General features: G+C 41.3%; 1 long non-coding RNA gene across 1 annotated transcript in view; it reads right to left on the reverse strand.

The window, feature by feature from the left end:
* The window catches only part of LOC135229851 (uncharacterized), a 191,218-nt gene that overhangs the window by 57,942 nt on the left and 117,413 nt on the right, over positions 1 to 15,863 (reverse strand). The gene's annotated exons all lie outside the window — the stretch shown is intronic.

A 15,863-nucleotide genomic window follows, 5' to 3' on the forward strand; every position in this document is an offset into this window, starting at 1 on the left:
GCCCCTGGGGATCACTCGGGACGGGGTACCCTGGAAGGGTCGATGCCAGCTGCTAACCCAACGTCCGGACTCTCCAACCTCTGGAGCCCACGGGATGCTGGGACTGGGAACCGCCCTCCTGGCGCCTTCCCTCCACACCTTCGAGGGGCCAGGCTTGTTCAGTCTGGGAGCTGGTCCCTCCACCCAGCTGCCGGAGTTTCATACCTTTCAGAAAACACGGCACGGAAAGCAGCACGAACAGCATCCTCTCTAAGGCGCGCCATCCGGCCCGGGCCCCTCACCACCCGTCCCAGGGCTTCCGGGAGTAACTGGCTGGACGGCGAGGAACATGGCTGCCGGCCCCGCCCAGCGGCCCGGGTGTGGGGCGGGCGTGGGGGGGTTGGGCCTCCAGAGGGGAGGGTGGGGTCTAGAAGCAAGGACAACGCCAAGGTGTGCGGGGTGAGGAGACGGGAGACGTCAGGAGAGGGCCCTCTCGCGTGCAGAGTTAAGTATTGGAGGTGCAACGGTTAAGTGCTTGGCTAACTGAAAGGTGGGCCGTTGGAACCCACCAGCTCAAGGGTTGAAAAGATCTGGAGATGGGCTCCCATAAAGATTCTAACCAAACAAAATCCAAACCAGTTGCTGTTGAATCAATTCCGACTCATAGTGACCCTATAGGGCAGAGCAGAACTGCCCCATAGGGTTTCTAAGACTGTAAGTCTTTACAGAAGCAGACTGCCATGTCTTTCTGCAAAGAACCAACTGGTGGATTCGAACTGTCCACCCTTTGGTTAGCAGCCGAGCTCTTAACCACGGGTGCCACCAGGGCTGCGCCATAAAGACTGCAACCTAGGAAACCTTGTGAGGCAGTTCTAAGCTGTCGTACAGGGTTGATATGAGTCAGAATCTCTTGATGGCACACAACCATGATTGTACTAAGAAAAATTCCTCCAAGCAGCTGTCTACATGACCCCTGAAGCACGCATGCATGCACGCTATCAAAGCAGTGCGGCCAAAGACAGGAAATTGGAAAAGAGACATTATAGAGTGGACAGTGAAAAGTGATTTCTGAGGGGCATGCAGCTCAAGCAGAGGAGGTAGCATACAACTAAATGCCCTTCTCCTTCTATTGTTCAATGGTCTTGAGAAAAAATGTGTCCCAGGAATTAACTGTAGCCCAGGATAACTTGAAGACAGCAAATACAGAGGACCAGTCAGGATGCTTCTGCAGTGGTCAGGGTGAGGAGTGATGGTGGTAGTGCAGGTGGGAACAGTGGGCAGGCTTGAGGTGTACTTTGGAGCTTGAGCTGCCAAGAATTGCTGGTGGATCAGACGTATGGGATGAGGGGAATGGAGAATCAAAGGTGACTTCTAGAATTCAGGCTACCATGAGCGCATGGTCACCAGAGCTATTCTCTACCATGTGGAAAACCATGGAGGAACAAACTTGAGAAAATGACCAAAAGATTTTTTCTGGACATGCTAGATTTGGATGTCTGAGGTCATCCAAGTGTGGAGAACAGTTCCCAGCTGTGGATACCACTCTGAGGTAGAGTAGTTTTCTGGGTTCTAAGAATTTGGAGATCATCAGCCTATAGCTGATTTGAAAGCCACTGGTGGTGCGATGATTATGCATTTGGGTGCTACCAAAAGGTCTGCAGTTTGAATCTACCAGTCGCTCCTTGGAAACCCTGTGGGGAAGCTCTACTCTGTCCTATAGGGTCCCTATGAGTGAGAATCCACTCGATAGCGACTTTGTTTTGTTTTGTTTTGTTTTAATACTAAGCTCAGAAAAGTTGTGTGTCAGGGTTGTATTTTTTCACAATACTTATTCAAGCAGTTCGAATCTACCAGCCACTCCTTGGAAGCCCTATGGGTCAATTCTACTCTGTCCTTTAGGGTCGCTATGAGATATAATCGACTCAACAGCAATGAACTTAGTCTTAGAGGAGCCCTTTGTCTGTCAAAGCTGAGAGTTTTACTTTATACTTTTTAAAACTGCCATGTCTCATGTTACGTGGCTACCCTTACAGGAGCATTTTTGGTGCTAACTTGACTTGTTCTTGGTGAAGGGCTCTGTATTCATTTTCTAGGGCTGCCATAGTAAATTACCAAAAACTCAGTGTCTTTAAAAAAACGTATAATCCATACAGTCCAAGAAGCTGGATTATATGAAGAAGAAGGGGCCTCAGGATTAGAGGAAGACTCATTAACAGCCTAGACATGCAGATGACACAACCTTGCTTACTGAAAATGAAGAAGACTTGAAGCGCTTGCTGATGAGGATCAAAGACTTCAGCCTTCAGTATGGATTACACTTCAACATAAAGAAAACAAAAATCCTCACAACTGGAACAATAAACAGAGAAAATACTGAAGTTGTCAAGGATTTCATTTTACTTGGATCCACAATCAACACCCATGGAAGCAGCCGTCAAGAAATCAAACGACATATTTTATTGGACAAATCTGCTACAAAAGACCTCTTTAAAGTGTTAAAAATTGAAGATGTCACTTTGAGGACTAAGTTGTGCCTGAACCAAGCCATGATATTTTCAATCGCCTCATATGCAGCTAAAGCTGGACAATGAATAAGGAAGACAAAAGAATTGAAACTTGAATTATGTTGTTGGTGAAGAATAATGAATATACCATGGACTGCTAGAAGAATGAACACACCTGTCTTGGAAGAAGTACAGCCAGAATGCTCCTTAGAAAGGTGGGTGGCAAGACTTGGTCTCACGTCCTCTGGACATATTATCAGGAGGAATCGGTCCCTGGAAAAAGACATCGTGCTTGGTAAAGTAGACAGTCAGTGAAAAAGACAAAGATCCTCAATGAGACAGATTGAGACGGTGGCTGCAACAGTGGGCTCAAACATCGCAGTGAGAAAGGCCGAGGGCTGGGCACTGTTTCGTTCTGTTGTACACAGGGCCGCTATGAGTTGGAACTGACCCAACAGCACCTAACAACAACATCATAAACTCACTGGATCTCCTGGGGATAGAATGTCATATTCACTGTAGAAAAATAGAGTTTCTTTGTTTGTTTGTTTACCATATTTACTAATACTATGATTTACATTTGATAACTTACACATTCTGTTGGATCGCTTTTCTTTGGAATGGACGCAAACGTGCGTCTCCTGCAGTCTGTTGGCCAGGTAGCTAGCTTCCAAATTTCTTTGCATAGTGGAGTGAGCATCTACAGTGCTGCATCTGTTTGTTGAACCAACTCAGTGGGTATTCTGTCAGCTCCTGGAGCCTTGTTTTTCGCCAGTGCCTTCAGTGTAGCTTGGACTTCTTGCTTCACTACTACCAGTTCTTGATCATATGCCACCTCATGAAACGACTGAAAATTGACCATTTCTTTTGGTACTGTGACTCTGTGTATTCTTTCCATCTTTTGTGTGTGTGCTTTAAGTGAAACTTTACAAATCAAGTCAGTCTCTCATACAAAAATTAGTATACAGCTTGCTATGTACTCCTAGTTCCTCTCCCACCAATGAGAAAGCACACTCCTCTCAACCCTGTATTCCCCGTGTCCAGTCAGCCACTTTCTGTCCCCCTCTGCCTTCTCATCTCCCCTCCAAACGGGAGCTGCCCACATAGTCTCATGTGTCCACTTGAGACCAGAAGGTCACTCCTCACCACTATTTTTTCTATCCTATAATCCAGTCCAATCCCTGTCTGAAGAGTTGGCTTTGGGAATAGTTCCAGTCTTGGGCCAACAGAAGGTCTGGAGACCATGACCTCCAGGGTTCCTCTAGTCTCAGTCAGATCATTAAGTCTAATTTTTTTACGGGACTTTGAGGTCTGCATCTCACTGCTCTCGTGCTCCGTCAGGGATGCTCTGTTTCGTTCCCTGTCGGGGCAGTCTTCGGTTGTAGATGGGCACCATCTAGTTCTTCCAGTCTCAGGCTGATGTAGTCTTGGATTTACGTGGCCATTTCTGTCTTTTGGACTCATAATTACCTTGTATCTTTGGTGTTCTTCATTCTCCTTTGCTCCAGGTGGGTTGAGACCAATTGATGCATCTTAGATGGCCGCTTGATAGTGTTTTTAAGACTGCAGACGCCACTCACCAAAGTGGGATGCAGAATGTTTTCTTAATAGATTTTATTATGTCAATTGACCTAGATGTCCTCTGAAAACATGGTCCCCCAACTGCTGCCCCTGCTACTCTGGCCTTTGGAGCATTTGGTTTATTCAGGAAACTGCTTTTGATTTAGTCCAGTTATGCTGACCTCTCCTTTATTGTATGTTGTCTTTCCCTTCACCTAAAATAGTTCTTGTCTACTATCTAATTTGCGAATATCCTTCTCCCTCCCTTTCTCCCCAACCTCATAACCATCAAAGAATATTTTCTTCTCTGTTTAAACTATTTCTTGAGTTCTTATAATAGTGGTCTCATACAATATTTGTCCTTTTGCAACTGACTAATTTCACTCAGCATAATGCCCTCCAGATTCCTCCAAACTATGAAATATTTCACGGGGAGGGGGGGAGGGAGGGAGGGAGAGGGTTTTTTTTACTGATTAATTAGTAGGTAAGAACTGCTTTAGGTGAAGGGAATGACAACACTCAATACATGCAAGGTCAGCTCAATTGGACTGGACCAAAAGCAAAGAAGTTTCTGGGATAAAATGACTGCTTCAAAGGTCAGCGGGGCAAGGGCGGGGGCTTGGGGACCATGGTTTAAGGGGACTTCTAAGTCAATAGGCAAAATAATTCTATTATGAAAAAATTCTGCATCCCACTTTGAAATGTGGTGTCTGGGGACTTAAATGCTAACAAGCGGCCATCTAAGGTGCATCAATTGCTCTCAACCCACCTGGAGCAAAGGAGAATGAAGAACACCAAGGTCACACGACAACTAAGAGCCCAAGAGACAGAAAGGGCCACATGAACTAGAGACCTACATCATCCTGAGACCAGAAGAATTAGTTGGTGCCCGGCCACAATAGATGACTGCCCTGACAGGGAGCACAACAGAGAACCCCTGAGGGAGCAGGAGATCAGTGGGATGCAGACCCCAAATTCGCATAAAAAGACCATACTTAATGGTGTGACTGAGACTAGAGGAATCCTGGCGGCCATGGTCCCCAGACCTTCTGTTGGCACAGGACAGGAACCATCCCTGAAGACAACTCATCAGACATGAACATAGAGAGATAGTATTGGGGAGAGAGATGCTGATGAAGAGTGAGCTAATTATATCAGGTGGACACTTGAGATTGTGTTGGCATCTCATGTCTGGAGGGGAGATGGGAGGATAGAGAGAGTGGGAAGCTGGCAAAATTGTCACGAAAGGAGAGACTGGAAGGACTGACTCATTAGGGGGAGAGCAAGTGGGAGTACGGAGTAAGATGTATGTAAACTTATATGTGACAGACTGACTTGATTTGTAAACGTTCACTTGAAGCTCAATAAAAGTTAATAAATATATATATATTAATGGTCACCTAATGGTATTAAAAATATGATATTCAAGTCAGCTATTATAGAGACATCTTTGGTTTAGGGTCTGTAAAAACCAATATGCCTATTGTTCATAGGAGACACCTGTGATATCTCACTGGTTTCTAGTCATGTTTGTAGAGCAAGTCAAAGTTTCACCCAAGCTTCTGTCAGTATTAATTATATAAAATACATATGGATTGGGACGGGTGTATATCATCACCATTATCATCAGCAAAAGCACTTTTTTTGCATTATCACTAAATCAGTTAAAATTTGTGTGAACTGGGTTAAAAAAAAAACCTGAGTTCAAACTTGTATAATAATTACAGGTGCATGAACCCCTTCTAGAATAAATAAACAATTGACCTAATTAGACAACATCTGGTTTAATTCATGCTCCAGAAATAATCACGACAAATGGGATTACTGTTATTGGTGAAATGGTTAGGTTATATCCTTAGAACTGGGCTTGAACTCTATCCTAGTTGATTGACAATCCACAAGTTTCATTGACTTAAAATGTGGGGATATTTCTCATTTATAATACCCCTTGGGTGTGAGTCAAGTGCAAATCTGCTCTGTATTATCATCTTTTCTAATTTCATTTGTGGTTAGCAGCTCTTATGTTAGCCACTATCATGGCAAATGCATAGGAATATGCCTGGAACCAGGTAAATGGCACTTAATTCTTCTGTTTGAATGTGGAATCTTTCACTTCACTCATATTCCATTTGCCCAGCAAGTCATATGGCAAATCCTGACGTGAAAGAGATGAGAAATACCCCGCTACTCAGGATGCACCAAGGATAACCCTCTCCCTTGTTTCTAGGTATAGTGAATTAATCATATATTTCATATACCATTAGGTCTGTATTTGGCTTCCATATCATGTTCCTATATTAGTCATGGAATCGACTCGAAGGCACTGGGTTGGGATATTAGTCAGAATTTTACTACAATAATGATGCATAAAAGACAACCACAAAATCTTAGTGACACATAATAAAAAGTATTTCATGCAACTCTACAGATCAGCTAGGTTTTGAGTTCAGGTTGTTTCCATGCATCTCTTAATTTCCTTGGACAAGTTGAAGGGGCAGCAGACACTTGAGGCATGTTCATCTCATGGTAGAACTTCAAGCTTTCAGAGGAGAAGTCTCTTACAGACTAGGCTGGGAAACACCACACTCACACTCATATCCACATTCCGTTAACCAAGTAACATGGCCAAGACTAGTGTCAGTGGGTCAGGAAATATACTCCTCCCATGGAGACAGTGTAGGTCTATGTGTGTGGGGGCAAGCACAGGAATAATGTCAATATTTGGTGACTAATAATAATAATTTTTTTTTTTAATAATCTAATCTACACAAGTTGCATTCACTCATCCAAGAAATACTTTCTGGACACAAATATTTTTTTCAGATACCAAAGCAGGATGTCAAAGTATATGCATTCTAGTTGTTGTTAGCTGCCATCAAGTTGGTTCCGAGTTATGGTGACTTTATGCATCATAAAATGAAAGATTGCCATGTCCTGTAACATCTTCATGATCTTTGGTATTTTGGGTCCATTGTTGCAGCTATTGGGTTAATCCGTCTCACTGAGGGTTTCCCCCATTTTGGTTGGCTCTCTACTTTACCAAACATGGTACCTTTTTCTAGCAATTGGTTTTTCCTGATGACATGTTCAAAGTAAGCAATTTGAAGTCTCACCATCTGTCATGGATTGAATTGTGTCCCCCCCCCAAAATATCTGTCAACTTGCCTAGGTCATGATTACCTTGTGTGATTCTATGATTGCCTATCATTTTACGATCTGATGTGGTTTCGCTAAGTGTTGTACACCCTATCACTATGATGTAATAAGATGGATTAGCAGAAGTTATGTTGATGAAATGTATAAGATCAGGTAGTGTCTTAAGTGAATCTCTTTTGAGATACAAAAGAGCAAAGTGAGAAGAGAGACATGGGGGCCTCATACCACCGAGAAAGGAGTGCTGAAGCAGAGCATGTCCTTTGGGTCTGAGATTCCTGCACTGAGATGCTCCCAGACCAAGGGAAGATTGATGACAAGGGCATTCCTCCAGAGCAGACAGAGAAAGCCTTCCCCTGGAGCTGACGACTGAATTTGGACTTGTAGCCTACTAGACAGTGAGAGAATAAATTTTTCTTTGTTAAAGCCATCCTCCTGTGGTATTTCTGATATAGCAGCATTAGATGACTAAGACACCATCCTAATTTCTAAGGTACATTTTGGTTGTATTTCTTCTAAGACTGAATGAGTAAACATTCATTCTATTGGGAGTCTATGGTATATTCAACATTCTTCATCAATGCTGGAGTTTGCATGCATCGATTCTTTTTCTAGTAGTAGATAGACAGAAATAGATACACATAATTACATATATATAGTAAGATGGTGCCTTGCTATCTGAAGAAAAATTTAAAAAGTAGGGTAAAAAGACAAGATAGTAACTGGTTCAGGGATGAAGTCTCTCTATCATTTCTAGAAGCAGACTGCTCAAAGTAAATGAACTGGCTAAAGCCCTAAAATAGAAGAAACCTCAGCAAAATATAGCTGTAATACAATGAAAGAGCCCAGTGATGTAATAGGAATTGAGGAGCATACAATAATGGAGGCCAGGTGGAGTTGGGCCTTGAGTTTAATTTTAAAAGCTTTCCATTCAACTCAGGTTTTTGTAAAATTGAATAGAACCTTAATAAAATCTAACATACTTTAAATGGATTATTCCATGTGCTTTATGGTACAAAGATGGGCACAGTAAGACCATTTAGATAGATATTACAAAAGTACAGGTGAGTAAGTATGATGACTTGAACCATCAACTATGGAAAATAGCAAAAGTAGCAAAATCCTGAAGACAATGAGGAAATGCTGAATAATGCATTCTTTGAGAGAACAGTGGAGTCAGGGATGCTACTAAAGCTTTGGTTGAATAAAGGCATCATTTATTGATAGGATGAAGATTGAGCAGGAAAATATCTTGGAGAGCCTAATCAACCTTTAAACTTCAAATAAGTCAATTTTGAATACTTAATATATATCCTAATGGAGATATTAACTTGGAAGTTGATATTCAACCATGGATTTCAGGGAAGAGATTCTATTTGGAGATATGAATTTGGTAGTTGTAAGCATAGAGATAGAAATTAAACAATGACATAAACTAGATTTAGTCAAATGAGAAGTCTGTTTATTTAAGTAAGGACACAGCACTGTTCATTTATTACAAAATGTCAGGTATCTGGTAGGGGCTGTTACTTATTTTTTAGTACTACTCTAGCTACTATTGGGCCTTTACATACCTACATAAGTTTTAGAATTAGTTTGTCATTTTCTTTACAAATTTTGTTGTGATTTTTATTAGATTTGCATAGAATATATAAACAGTATTGGTGGAATTTAGTCTTCTTAACCATTAACTTTCTGTATCTCGAGAATTATTGAGATCTACCTTCATGTCAATATTTTAATTTTATCCATGAAATCCTTGAGTGGATATGTGTGTTCACGAGTGTAGGAGTGTGTGCATGCATGTGTGCGTTCATATACACGCGTGTAAGTCTGTTCACAGATATACATTAGCAAAATATAATCAATAAAATACAAAAAAAATACTGAATAGAAAATACCTAAACTAGAAAGCTACTGAACTAGTAAAATCCAAAGCAAATCACTGTCGTATAATTTTTATGTTACTTTTATCAAAATATCAAGAAACTTGCAATTCTTATACTTTGTAATATATTTCAGACACAGGGCATAGTGAGGGTAAGGCATTTCCAGGGGCAATCTCTAAGTTCAGCCTTTCCCTATCCCAAATTTCAAGACGAATAGATGTTGATGAGTCAGCAGAAATGTCCCCCCTCTTGTCTGGCTTTCATATTTGTGGCGCCTAAAAGCATTCTGTACCTTGTCTGCTGCACCCTTGGACTTGGACCCTGGCGCACGTGCCCTCCTCTGCCCCCCTTTTGCGATGCTTCTGTTTAGACAATGGAGAATATAAAATAGAACAAAACCATGTGATTAATAATAATCATACAAATTCTAGTTGCATGACCAAGGACAAGTTACTTAACCTCTCTGAGCCTCAACTTTGTCATCTGTACAATGGCAGTAATAACAGTAACAGATTCAATAGAAGTAATAGGTCTTGACGTTGTGAGGATTAACTAGTTGCCATCCAACTGATTTCATCTCATGGCAAGCCCATGTGTGTCAGAGCAGAACTGTACTCTGTAGGGCTTTCAATTGCTGTGACCTTTTGGAGGTAGATCACTAGGTCTTTCTTCTGAGGTGCCTCTGGGCAGATTGAAACCACAAATATTTTTGGTTAACAGCAAAGAGCTTAATAATTCGTGCAACTAGGGACTCCCTGTGAAAGTTAAGTGACTTATTATAAACAAAATGTGTAGAACACTGCTTGGTATATTGTAGTTGCTACTTAATTGTTATCAATATATCATGAATATTTATGGCATTATCACTGAAACATTTGATAACAAAGAGAACAAAAATATAAAGTTGGACAAGTCTCACTTATGCATATTATTTAATACCATAAATAAAATCCCAGAAAATGTGTGCTATCAGTAGATAAAAAGATACTGTATTTTAAACATATATTTGTAATTACAAAATTCCTAAGATGGTCCTACAATAGGACCAGTACAATCATCCATTCATTAAAAAATATTAAGTAAGTGCATATTGTTTGTCAACTGCTGTTTCAGGTCCCATAGAAATGGAAGTAAACCATCAGACAAATTCTCTGCCCAGCAGAAACTTACATTCCAATGTAGAAATACACAAAAAATGCATATACAAATAGAGATACAGTAAAACTCAAAGTAATGCTAATGCTTACAAAATGAGCAAGGCATTGAAGTAGAATGTTAATTTATAGGTTAAATTAGTTGGTCAGCAAAGTCCTTTCTTAAGAGTGATATCTGAGCAGAGATCTGAATGAAAGGGGAGAGACAACCAACAGGAAAATATGCAAAAAAAAAAAAAAAATACTAGGAGAGAGAACCAACCCCAGTCCAAAGGCCTGGAGGCAATGAAACAAAATAAGGAGGATGCACAGCAGAAATCAAGGGAGAGAGGGGTGCTCTGTAGTGAGGTGAGAGATATGTCCAAAAGATTATCATGGCAGCCTAAAGGACTTGGATTTATTTAAAATCTTTGAAAAGATTTGATCAGAGAGACATGTCACCTGAGTAATGTTTTAAGAACTTCTCCCTGGTTGTTGTCTGATTAGACTCTAGAGGGAAAAATTGAAAGTTGGGAGAGCAGTTAGGAGGCCCTTTCAGTGTCTGAGCAAGCTGTAATGGCAGCCAGGCCCAGGGTGTTGGCAAGGGAGTAATTTAGAAGTGGGCAGATATGGAATCTATTCTGAAGATACAACCAACAGAAAGTGTTGTATGTAAGATGTTAGAGAAAGAGAGAAGTCAATGAATACTCCAAATTAGAGAAAAACCCCGACATCACATCAGTGGAGGAGAAACATTTTTGGTAAAAAATAATACAAATTCCCATAGAACACTAAATACAAACATACTAATTTTTTTTAATAGTCTAGAAGAGGCAGAAAAAAATCTGTAATATGATAAAATGCATACATATTTTAAATGGAAAATAAAACACTGTTAATGTTTTCCATCAATGTTAGAATCAAACATTAAGGATCCAATACTCAACATTTTTCTTGGAAATCGTAGATCTGGATATCAACACTGGAACCAAAAAATCTTACCTTTGAAAAGCTAGCAAAAACGAATGGTATTTACGTATGATATAATCATCCTGAAACACTATTAGATTCAACTGAAAAATCATATAAACTAAAAAGAATGCTCAGAAAGTATAATTGGCACCCCATTAATATAGATAAAGTATAACCCTGAAGAGTTATAAATTTTATTTTCTTATAAAATCAAAAATGCAACAAAATTTAAATTATCAATTTATATTTAGGAAATGTATTTGGTGATATTTATATAAAACATTTTTGCCTTGAATGCCACTTAAACCAAATGAAACCCATTGTTATTGAGTTGATTCCAACTTACAGCAACCCTCTAAGAGAGATGTAACTGCTCAGTAGGACATTCTTGCTCTACTTCTTCCAAGACAGATTTTTTTCTCCTTTTGGCAGTCAACGGTACATTAAATATTCTTCACTAAAACCATTATTCAAAGGCACCAACTCTTCTCTGGTCTTCCTTACTCCTTGTCTAGCTTTCACACACGTATAAGGCAGTTGAAAACACCATGGCTTGGATCAGGCACTCCGTAGTCCTTAAAGTGACATCTTTGCTTTTTAACACTTTAAGGAAGTCTTTTGCAGCAGATTTGCCTAAAGTAACACGTCATTTGATTTCTTGAATGCTGCTTTGATTGTCTCTCCAAGTAAAATGAAATCCTTGACAAGTTCAATATTTTCTCCTTTTATCATGACGTTTCTTACTGATCTGGTTGTGAGGATTTCTGTTTTCTTTATGTTGAGGTGTAGTCTATAATGAAGGCTGTGGTTTTTGATCTTTATCACTAAGTGCTTCAAGTCCTCTTCACTTTCAGTAAGCATGGTCTTGTCATCTGCATATCACAGATTGTTAATGAGTCTTCCTCTAATCCTGATGCCAAATTCTTCTATACAGTCTGGCTTCTCAGGTTACTTGGTCAACGTACAGATTGAATAAGTATGGTGAAAATAAAGAAAACAAAAATCATCAAAACTGAACCAATAAGCAGCAACATGATAAACAGAGAAAAGACTGAAGTTGTAGAGGATTTCATTTTGCTTGGATCCACAATCAACATCCAGGAAAGCAGCTGTCAAAAAAATCAAATGTCTTATTGTATTGGGCAGATTGGCTGCAAAAGAGTTCTTTAAAGTGTTCAAAAGCAAAGATGACACTCTGAGGTCTAAGGTGGGCCTGACCCAAGCCATGGTATTTTCCATCGCCTTATATGCATTTTTTTTTTTTACATGCATGCAAAAGCTGGGACAATAAATAAGGAAGGCTGAAGAAGTACTGACACCTTCGAATTATGGTGTTGGCAAAAAAATATTGAATATACCATGGGCTACCAGAAGTAGAAACAAATCTGTTTTGGAAGAAGTATGACCACAGTGCTCCTTAGAAGCGAGGATGATGAGGCTCTGTCTCACATACTTTGGACATGTTATCAGGAGGAACCAGTCCCTGGACAAAGACATCGTGCTTGATAAAGTAGAAGCTCAGCAAAAAAGAGGAAGTTCCTCAATGAGATGGATTAACACAGTGACTGCAACAGTGGTCTCCAACATGGTGACAACTGTGAGGATGGTGCAGGACTGGGCAGTGTTTCCATCTGTGGTCCATAAGGTCAGTATGAGCTGGAACTGATTAGATCCACCTAACAAGAACAACACAACAGCAACAATGTACGGCAATTTCACATGGGTTTCACCACGTCTTTGATGTGGTGGTTGACAGGTGAAATGGTGCACTGTAGATTAGTGGGAAGGCACAACTGGACCCATGCATAACCTTGCTTATTGGGTCACAGGCTGTGACAGTAATAATTCCTGCTTAGGAGAATTTGAAAGCTGTTCATTGTGGATGTGTGAGGGACTCCGAAATACTTGCAGAAATTTCCAAGTGGGTGGGGTGCTCTAGTGTGAGCATCAGGAGGAATGGACCTAATGTGTGCTTTACATTCTCTGCAGATTATGACACAATCAAACATTCCCTTTTCACTGTCTTGCAAATTGTAAGAGAACAGGGGGAATTTTTAGGCAGGACGCTTTCAAAACACATGACAAGAAAATTTATTGAAACATTAAATTCAAAATAAAATTTTCCTATATTTTTCTTCCTTCTCTATCTTATTTCAAGGAGGTAGTTGGACTCACAGGGTTGAACCTCTGAAGCTTTGAGACCCTGAAGAGCCTGTTGTAAAAGTCTCAGCTCACTGGAGTAATCACACTGCGTGAACTGAAACCCAGGGGAGGAGTGAGAGTCGGATAGCAGAGTCCTAGAAATAGAAAAGGGGTTGGCCCTGCTTCTTGACAGTGCCCTGGGGTAGACGGCAGCACCTCAAAGGATAATGCAGGCACATAGGTACACAAACCCCATCATGGTGTTCGCAGCCCTGCCAAGGTTCTCCTGCTCCAGCTAGGAATGGAAGGAGCAGAGCCAATACTTCTAGAGAAATCACCCACGTAGGCTGGGGCAATGGGTGTTTTGAAGCCTGTCTCCAAACCTTGGTCCTTCATTAGACCCCAGGAATTATTGCATATCTGGATGAGGAGGAAACCTAAAAATAAGTACGGTGAAAATCCACCACCCCGTCCCCCCCCCCCCGCCCCCCAATTTTGTAAGCAGGCTGCTCTGAGCTGGAATTCAGTTTATTTAAAGAAATATCATGCTTTTTTTCACACAGGATTTTATGCAGATTCACACTTATGATTCATATTATTCATTTATCCATTAAGTCAACAAAGATCTACTGTATACTGACTACATGTCAGACCCTATGCCATGTACTCTTGATGATAAGATAACTCAGAGAAGGTCCCTCATTGCCTGATCAGAGAAAGAGCCAAGTTAACCGTTGTATCAGTTGTGTATTGCTGTGTAACAAATGACCCCAAAATGTAGCACTTAAAAGAACAACCACTTACTAAGCTCAGAGTTATTCTGGTTGTCAATTTGGGGATCTTCCTATCTGGGCCAAGCACAGTGACTCGCAGCAGGCCTTCCTCATGTGTCTACAATTCGCTTCCAGGTCAGCTAGGAGCCATTTCATCTAAAATCAACTCAGTGAAACTGCTGGATCCTCTCTCCAATGGTCTCCCATCATCCAGCAGGCTGGTCTGGGTCCGTTCCCATGGGTTCTCAGGCTTTAAGAGCAACAAAAGGGCAAGTCTGAATGCAAAGTCCTTTCAACTCTCACCTTGTATCCGGTTCACTACTATCCTAATGGCCAAAGCAACCGTAAGGTCAGCCTCAACTGAGGGTGCAGAAAGACTCCTGCTGCTGAGGAAAGGCGCTCCAGAGTCTCACAGAAGGCATGGACACAGAGAGAGGGAGAATGTGTCGACCTTCCTAAAATCATCTGTGGCAAGTAAATGTAATTGTGTTTTATGTGGTGGTAAAGGGTATCTTGAATACAAAGGTGTACAGAGCAAGAAGTGGACAAATTTACCAGGAAAAGGGTCAGGGAAGATCTCAACTAGGAAGTGATGCCTGAACCAAGTTGGGAATATGGTTGGATAGTTAAGGGATGACAAAGGCCCAGAATCCAGGAAACCCCAAGAATTCTCTAGAGGCTTCAGTACAAGGTGAGGGATGGCTTGATGAGAACATTCTGAGGAGACAGAGTGAAGCCACTGGTGCATTTGTCAACAGGCACAGATCGTCTTTTGTTCTGTTTTCCAACCAGTCCTCCCTCCTATACAGTTGGGAGTCACACAAAACGAGCCCCTAGCATCTTCGTGTTAAAATTTCTATTTTCTACCGAGAAGTCAGCACCTCTCTCATCACCTCCCCAACTTTCCTAATTTCTTCCATAATAGATCTCCCCATTTCCAGGATCTTTTTCTAAATGGCATCCAAAACAAAAATAGAGTCTGGAAGAAGCAGAGGTCATGGGCTTTCCCAAGTCAACTCCTAAACCTCCTATTCTGGCTGCATAAAAGTCCTGAGTCTTAGGGCTTTTTGGTGAGGCCATAAGCCTAACCTGTTCCAACAGGGTCAGTTCTCTTCACCACATACTTCACCAGGGAGAGTAGGCCAGGAGATGGGAAGGGGGACAACATCTCCTAGTCAGAGTGAAGAGCCTGTGTGAAGCCTCAGAGGCTAAGGAGACCTGAAAAGGGTGCAGAGTGGATGTTGTATGACCAGGGCTGGAGAGACGATTCAAATTGAGTTAAATGAGAGGATTTGGTGGAAGCAACTGCCTATCACACTATTTTCATTCCCTGTATGCTCTCTCTCCCTCCCAAGGGATGGTAACCTCTTTGAGTGCAGAGAGAAGTTTTAATTTATTTTTAATATATAATCTCCCTCCTCCCAGCCCCCAAGCCCCTACTTCAACAGTTGCCATATTTTCCTTGCTGCCCAGCTTCGCTTCAAACTGGGCCCATAGAACCGAGCAGTGTCAACAATGATGTCACACAAGGGCTATGGAAGTCTTGGTGCTCGCTCAGATGTCAACTGCTCTTTGGAGAGGGTGCCGATCTGAGGTCTCCTGCAGGAGAGTGTCTTTAGATAGCAAATCCAGGAAATTCAGGACTACGTCAGAGTCTCCAAGTCATGAAAGATTCAGATATCATCAGTAACTGGGAGGAGGAATAGAGATCCTTCAGAATACCATTATTTTTGGATGTCTTCACCCAGACAGGATGAA

This window comes from Loxodonta africana, unplaced genomic scaffold (genome assembly GCF_030014295.1).
Source record: "Loxodonta africana isolate mLoxAfr1 unplaced genomic scaffold, mLoxAfr1.hap2 scaffold_57, whole genome shotgun sequence".
Taxonomy (NCBI): domain Eukaryota; kingdom Metazoa; phylum Chordata; class Mammalia; order Proboscidea; family Elephantidae; genus Loxodonta; species Loxodonta africana.